Consider the following 8,767-nt stretch of genomic DNA (forward strand, 5'->3'; position numbering starts at 1 on the left):
TTGGTAGTTTCACGACGCTACCTAGCCTAAACCAACCTAACCTAAGCTAACCTTCGCACTTCTATCGTGAGAAAACGTTTTACTCGCCACTTTACAATGTTTTCTACAAGATTACGACCGTTTCATGCGCTTTCACATTAGATATCGTAGTTCCCGACTTGTAATGTTGAAAAACACTATATCTCACTAAGTGACATTGTTTAATGCGGTTTTACGACGGTTGATATGTCAACCTAACCTAACATTTGCACTTGTATCTAAAGACGCTCAATTACACTGTTTCGTTCACAATTACGATATTTGCTTGACCTCACAGTTTTTCACCAACTTATTGCAGTACAGAACGCTGTATCTCGCTAAATGACATTGTTGTTTAAGGTTTCACGATGCTTGCATGCGCTTTAACGAGAATATCACAACATAGCAGTTTCGCACTTGTAACGGTACAACACGCAGTATTTGGCTTGTTCATGCCGTTTTGTGTGCTTTCACAACATTTCACCTATCGCAGTTTCGTACTCGCAATAAAACAACACTATCTCGTTAGATGACGTTGTTTTTGGTAGTTTCACGACGCTACCTAGCTTAAACTAACATAACTCAACCTAACATGACCTTCGCACTTCTATCGTTAGAAAACGTTTTACTCGCTACTTTACATTGCTTTCTACAACATTACGACGGTTTCAAGCGCTTTCACATTAGATATCACAGTTCCCAACTTGTAAAGGTGAAAAACACTGCATCTCACGAAGTGACATTGTTTAATGCGGTTTTAGCGCAGTTCATATCTTAACCTAACCTAACCTTACCTAAACCAACCTAACCTAACCTAACCTAACCAAACCTTACCTAACATACCCTAACCTAACCTAACCTAACCTAACCTAACCAAACCTAACCTAACCTAACCTAACGACGTTTGCAAGCGCTTTCACATTAGATATCGCAGTTCCCGACTTGTAATGGTGAAAAACACTGCATCTCACTAAGTGACATTGTTTAATGCGGTTTTACGACGGTTCATATCTTAACCTAACCTAACATTCGCACTTGTATTAAAAAACGCTCTATTACACTGTTTCGCTCACAATTAGGATATTTGCATAACCTCACAGTTTTTCACCAACTTATTGCAGTACAGAAGGCTGTATCTCGCTAAATGACATCGTTCTTTAAGGTTTCACGATGCTTGCATGCGCTTTAACGAGAATATCACAACATAGCAGTTTCGCACTTGTAACGGTACAACACGCAGTATTTGGCTTGTTCATGCCGTTTTGTGTGCTTTCACAACATTTCACCTATCGCAGTTTCGTACTCGCAATAAAACAACACTATCTCGTTAGATGACGTTGTTTTTGGTAGTTTCACGACGCTACCTAGCTTAAACTAACATAACTCAACCTAACATGACCTTCGCACTTCTATCGTTAGAAAACGTTTTACTCGCTACTTTACATTGCTTTCTACAACATTACGACGGTTTCAAGCGCTTTCACATTAGATATCACAGTTCCCAACTTGTAAAGGTGAAAAACACTGCATCTCACGAAGTGACATTGTTTAATGCGGTTTTACGACGGTTCATACCTTAACCTAACCTAACCTAACCTAACCTAACCTAACCCAACCCAACCCAACCTAACCTAACCTAACCTAACCTAAACTAACCTAACCCAACCTAACCTAACCTAACCTAACCTAACCCAACCTAACCCAACCCAACCCAACCCAACCTAACCTAACCTAAGCTAACCTAACCTAACCTAACCAAACCTAACCTAACCTTACTTAACCTAACCTAACGTAACCTAACCTAACCTATTCTAACGTAACCTAACCTTACCTGACCTAACCTAACCTAACGTAACCTAACCTAACCTAACATAACCTAACGTAACCTAACCTAACCTAACCTAATGTAACCTAACCTAACCTAACCCAACCTAACCCAACCCAACCCAACCCAACAACACCCAACCCAACCTAACCTAACCTAACCTAACCTTACCTAACCTAACCAAATTATCCTTACCTAACCTAACCTAACCTAACGTAACCTAACCTAACCTAACCTAACCTAACGTAACCTAACCTAACCTAACCTAACCTAACCCAACTCAACCCAACCTAACCTAATCTAACCTAACCTAACCTAACCTAACCTAACCAAACCTAACCTAACCTAACCTAACCTAACCTAACGACGGTTGCAAGCGCTTTCACATTAAATATCGCAGTTCCCCACTTTTAATGGTGAAAAACACTGCATCTCAGTAATTGACATTGTTTAATGCGGTTTTACGACGGTTCATATCTTAACCTAACCTAACATTCGCACTTGTATCTAAAAACGCTCTATTACACTGTTTCGTTCACAATTACGATATTTGCATAACCTCACAGTTTTTCACCAACTTATTGCAGTACAGAACGCTGTATCTCGCTAAATGACATCGTTCTTTAAGGTTTCACGATACTTGCATGCGCTTTACCGAGAATATCACAACATAGCACTTTCGCACTTGTAACGGTACAACACGCAGTATTTGGCTTGTTCATGCCGTTTTGTGTGCTTTCACAACATTTTACCTATCGCAGTTTCGTACTCGCAATAAAACAACACTATCTCGTTAGATGACGTCGTTTTTGGTGGTTTCACGACGCTACCTAGCTTAAACTAACATAACTCAACCTAACATAACCTTCGCACTTCTATCAATAGAAAACGTTTTACTCGCTACTTTACATTGCTTTCTACAAAATTACGACGGTTTCAAGCGCTTTCACATTAGATATCACAGTTCCCAACTTGTAAAGGTGAAAAACACTGCATCTCACTAAGTGACATTGTTTATTGCGGTTTTACGACGGTTCATACCTTAACCTAACCTAACCTAACCTAACCTTACCTAACCTAACCTAACCTAACCCAACCCAACCCAACCTAACCTAACCTAACCTAACCTAAACTAACCTAACCCAACCTAACCTAACCTAACCTAACCTAACCCAACCTAACCCAACCCAACCCAACCTAACCTAACCTAAGCTAACCTAACCTAACCTAACCAAACCTAACCTAACCTTACTTAACCTAACCTAACGTAACCTAACCTAACCTATTCTAACGTAACCTAACCTTACCTGACCTAACCTAACCTAACGTAACCTAACCTAACCTAACATAACCTAACGTAACCTAACCTAACCTAACCTAACGTAACCTAACCTAACCTAACCACACCTAACCCAACCCAACCCAACCCAACAACACCCAACCCAACCTAACCTAACCTAACCTAACCTTACCTAACCTAACCAAATTATCCTTACCTAACCTAACCTAACCTAACGTAACCTAACCTAACCTAACCTAACGTAACCTAACCTAACCTAACGTAACCTAACCTAACCTAACCTGACCTAACCCAACCTAACCTAACCTAACCTAACCTAACCCAACTCAACCCAACCAAACCTAATCTAACCTAACCTAACCTAACCTAACCAAACCTAACCAAACCTAACCTAACCTAACCTAACCTAACGACGGTTGCAAGCGCTTTCACATTAAATATCGCAGTTCCCCACTTTTAATGGTGAAAAACACTGCATCTCAGTAATTGACATTGTTTAATGCGGTTTTACGACGGTTCATATCTTAACCTAACCTAACATTCGCACTTGTATCTAAAAGCGCTCTATTACACTGTTTTGTTCACAATTACGATATTTGCATAACCTCACAGTTTTTCACCAACCTATTGCAGTACAGAACGCTGTATCTCGCTAAATGACATTGTTCTTTAAGGTTTCACGATGCTTGCTTGCGCTTTAACGAGAATGTCACAACATAGCACTTTCGCACTTGTAACGGTAGAACACGCAGTATTTGGCTTGTTCATGCCGTTTTGTGTGCATTCACAACATTTCACCTATTGCAGTTTAATACTCGCAATAAAACAACACTATCTCGTTAGATGACGTCGTTTTTGGTAGTTTCACGACGCTACCTAGCTTAAACTAACCTAACCTAACTTAACCTTCGCACTTCTATCGTTAGAAAACGTTATACTCGCAACTTTACAATGTTTTCTACAAGATTACAACGGTTTCATGCGCTTTCACATTAGATATCGTAGTTCCCGACTTGTAATGTTGAAAAACACTACATCTCACTAAGTGACATTGTTTAATGCGGTTTTACGACGGTTGATATGTCAACCTAACCTAACATTCGCACTTGTATCTAAAGACGCTCAATTACACTGTTTCGTTCACAATTACGATATTTGATTGACCTCACAGTTTCTCACCAACTTATTACAGTACAGAACGCTGTATCTCGCTAAATGACATCGTTCTTTAAGGTTTCACGATACTTGCATGCGCTTTACCGAGAATGTCACAACATAGCAGTTTCGCACTTGTAACGGTACAACACGCAGTATTTGGCTTGTTCATGCCGTTTTGTGTGCTTTCACAACATTTTACCTATCGCAGTTTCGTACTCGCAATAAAACAACACTATCTCGTTAGATGACGTCGTTTTTGGTGGTTTCACGACGCTAACTAGCTTAAACTAACATAACTCAACCTAACATAACCTTCGCACTTCTATCGTTAGAAAACGTTTTACTCGCTACTTTACATTGCTTTCTACAACATTACGACGGTTTCAAGCGCTTTCACATTAGATATCGCAGTTCCCAACTTGTAAAGGTGAAAAACACTGCATTTCACTAAGTGACATTGTTTATTGCGGTTTTACGACGGTTCATACCTTAACCTAACGTAACCTAACCTAACCTAACCCAACCTAACCTAACCTAACCTAACCTAACCAAACCTAACCTAACGTAACCTAACCTAAACTAACCTAACCTAACGACGTTTCCAAGCGCTTTCACATTAGATATCGCAGTTGCCAACTTGTAATGGTGAAAAACACTGCATCTCACTAAGTGACATTGTTTAATGCGGTTTTACGACGGTTCATATCTTAACCTAACCTAACATTCGTACTTGTATTGAAAAACGCTCTATTACACTGTTTCGTTCACAATTACGATATTTGCATAACCTCACAGTTTTTCAGCAACTTATTGCAGTACAGAACGCTGTATCTCGCTAAATGACATTGTTCTTTAAGGTTTCACGATGCTTGCATGCGCTTTAACGAGAATATCACAATATAGCAGTTTCGCACTTGTAACGGTAGAACACGCAGTATTTGGCTTGTTCATGCCGTTTTGTGTGCATTCACAACATTTCACCTATTGCAGTTTAATACTCGCAATAAAACAACACTATCTCGTTAGATGACGTCGTTTTTGGTAGTTTCACGACGCTACCTAGCTTAAACTAACCTAACCTAACCTAACCTTCGCACTTCTATCGTTAGAAAACGTTTTACTCGCAACTTTACAATGTTTTCTACAAGATTACGACGGTTTCATGCGCTTTCACATTAGATATCGTAGTTCCCGACTTGTAATGTTGAAAAACACTACATCTCACTAAGTGACATTGTTTAATGCGGTTTTACGACGGTTGATATGTCAACCTAACCTAACATTCGCACTTGTATCTAAAGACGCTCAATTACACTGTTTCGTTCACAATTACGATATTTGCTTGACCTCACAGTTTCTCACCAACTTATTACAGTACAGAACGCTGTATCTCGCTAAATGACATCGTTCTTTAAGGTTTCACGATACTTGCATGCGCTTTACCGAGAATGTCACAACATAGCAGTTTCGCACTTGTAACGGTACAACACGCAGTATTTGGCTTGTTCATGCCGTTTTGTGTGCTTTCACAACATTTTACCTATCGCAGTTTCGTACTCGCATTAAAACAACACTATCTCGTTAGATGACGTCGTTTTTGGTGGTTTCACGACGCTACCTAGCTTAAACTAACATAACTCAAACTAACCGAACCTTCGCACTTCTATCGTTAGAAAACGTTTAATCGCTACTTTACAATGTTTTCTACAAGATTACGACGGTTTCATGCGCTTTCACATTAGATATCGCAGTTCCCGACTTGTAATGGTGAAAAACACAGCATCTCACTGAGTGACATTGTTTAATGCGGTTTTAGCGCGGTTCATATCTTAACCTAACCTAACCTTACCTAAACCAACCTAACCTAACCTAACCTAACCAAACCTTACCTAACATACCCTAACCTAACCTAACCTAACCTAACCAAACCTAACCTAACCTAACCCAACCTAACGTAACCTAACCTAACCTAACCTAACCTAACCTAACGACGTTTGCAAGCGCCTTCACATTAGATATCGCAGTTCCCGACTTGTAATGGTGAAAAACACTGCATCTCACTAAGTGACATTGATTAATGCGGTTTTACGACGGTTCATATCTTAACCTAACCTAACATTCGCACTTGTATTAAAAAACGCTCTATTACACTGTTTCGTTCACAATTAGGATATTTGCATAACCTCACAGTTTTTCACCAACTTATTGCAGTACAGAACGCTGTATCTCGCTAAATGACATCGTTCTTTAAGGTTTCACGATGCTTTCATGCGCTTTAACGAGAATATCACAACATAGCAGTTTCGCACTTGTAACGGCACAACACGCAGTATTTGGCTTGTTCATGCCGTTTTGTGTGCTTTCACAACATCTCATCTATCGCAGTTTCGTACTCGCAATAAAACAACACTATCTCGTTAGATGACGTTGTTTTTGGTAGTTTCACGACGCTACCTAGCTTAAACTAACATAACTCAACCTAACATGACCTTCGCACTTCTATCGTTAGAAAACGTTTTACTCGCTACTTTACATTGCTTTCTACAACATTACGACGGTTTCAAGCGCTTTCACATTAGATATCACAGTTCCCAACTTGTAAAGGTGAAAAACACTGCATCTCACTAAGTGACATTGTTTAATGCGGTTTTACGACGGTTCATACCTTAACCTAACCTAACCTAACCTAACCTAACCTTACCTAACCTAACCTAACCTAACCCAACCCAACCCAACCTAACCTAACCTAACCTAACCTAAACTAACCTAACCCAACCTAACCTAACCTAACCTTACCTAACCCAACCTAACCCAACCCAACCCAACCTAACCTAACCTAACCTAACCTAACCTAACTTAACCTAACCTAACGTAACCTAACCTAACCTATTCTAACGTAACCTAACCTTACCTGACCTAACCTAACCTAACGTAACCTAACCTAACCTAACATAACCTAACGTAACCTAACCTAACCTAATGTAACCTAACCCAACCTAACCCAACCCAACCCAACCCAACAACACCCAACCAAACCTAACCTAACCTTACCTAACCTAACAAAATTATCCTTACCTAACCTAACCTAACGTAACCTAACCTAACCTAACCTAACGTAACCTAACCTAACCTAACGTAACCTAACCTAACCTAACCTAACCTAACCTGACCTAACCCAACCTAACCTAACCTAACCTAACCCAACTCAACCCAACCTAACCTAATCTAACCTAACCTAACCTAACCTAACCTAACCTAACCAAACCTAACCTAACCTAACCTAACCTAACCTAACCTAACCTAACGACGGTTGCAAGCGCTTTCACATTAAATATCGCAGTTCCCCACTTTTAATGGTGAAAAACACTGCATCTCAGTAATTGACATTGTTTAATGTGGTTTTACGACGGTTCATATCTTAACCTAACCTAACATTCGCACTTGTATCTAAAAACGCTCTATTACACTGTTTTGTTCACAATTACGATATTTGCATAACCTCACAGTTTTTCACCAACTTATTGCAGTACAGAACGCTGTATCTCGCTAAATGACATTGTTCTTTAAGGTTTCACGATGCTTGCATGCGCTTTAACGAGAATATCACAATATAGCAGTTTCGCACTTGTAACGGTAGAACACGCAGTATTTGGCTTGTTCATGCCGTTTTGTGTGCTTTCACAACATTTCACCTATCGCAGTTTAATACTCGCTATAAAACAACACTATCTCGTTAGATGACGTAGTTTTTGGTAGTTTCACGACGCTACCTAGCTTAAACCAACCTAACCTAACCTAACCTTCGCACTTCTATCGTTAGAAAACGTTTTACTCGCCACTTTACAATGTTTTCTACAAGATTACGACGGTTTCATGCGCTTTCACATTAGATATCGTAGTTCCCGACTTGTAATGTTGAAAAACACTATATCTCACTAAGTGACATTGTTTAATGCGGTTTTACGACGGTTGATAAGTCAACCTAAGCTAACATTCGCACTTGTATCTAAAGACGCTCAATTACACTGTTTCGTTCACAATTACGATATTTGCTTGACCTCACAGTTTCTCACCAACTTATTACAGTACAGAACGCTGTATCTCGCTAAATGACATCGTTCTTTAAGGTTTCACGATACTTGCATGCGCTTTACCGAGAATGTCACAACATAGCACTTTCGCACTTGTAAAGGTACAACACGCAGTATTTGGCTTGTTCATGCCGTTTTGTGTGCTTTCACAACATTTTACCTATCGCAGTTTCGTACTCGCAATAAAACAACACTATCTCGTTAGATGACGTCGTTTTTGGTGGTTTCACGACGCTACCTAGCTTAAACTAACATAACTCAACCTAACATAACCTTCGCACTTCTATCGTTAGAAAACAATTTACTCGCTACTTTACATTGCTTTCTACAACATTACGACGGTTTCAAGCGCTTTCACATTAGATATCGCAGTTC

This window comes from Rhipicephalus microplus, unplaced genomic scaffold, assembly GCF_043290135.1.
Source record: "Rhipicephalus microplus isolate Deutch F79 unplaced genomic scaffold, USDA_Rmic scaffold_33, whole genome shotgun sequence".
Taxonomy (NCBI): domain Eukaryota; kingdom Metazoa; phylum Arthropoda; class Arachnida; order Ixodida; family Ixodidae; genus Rhipicephalus; species Rhipicephalus microplus.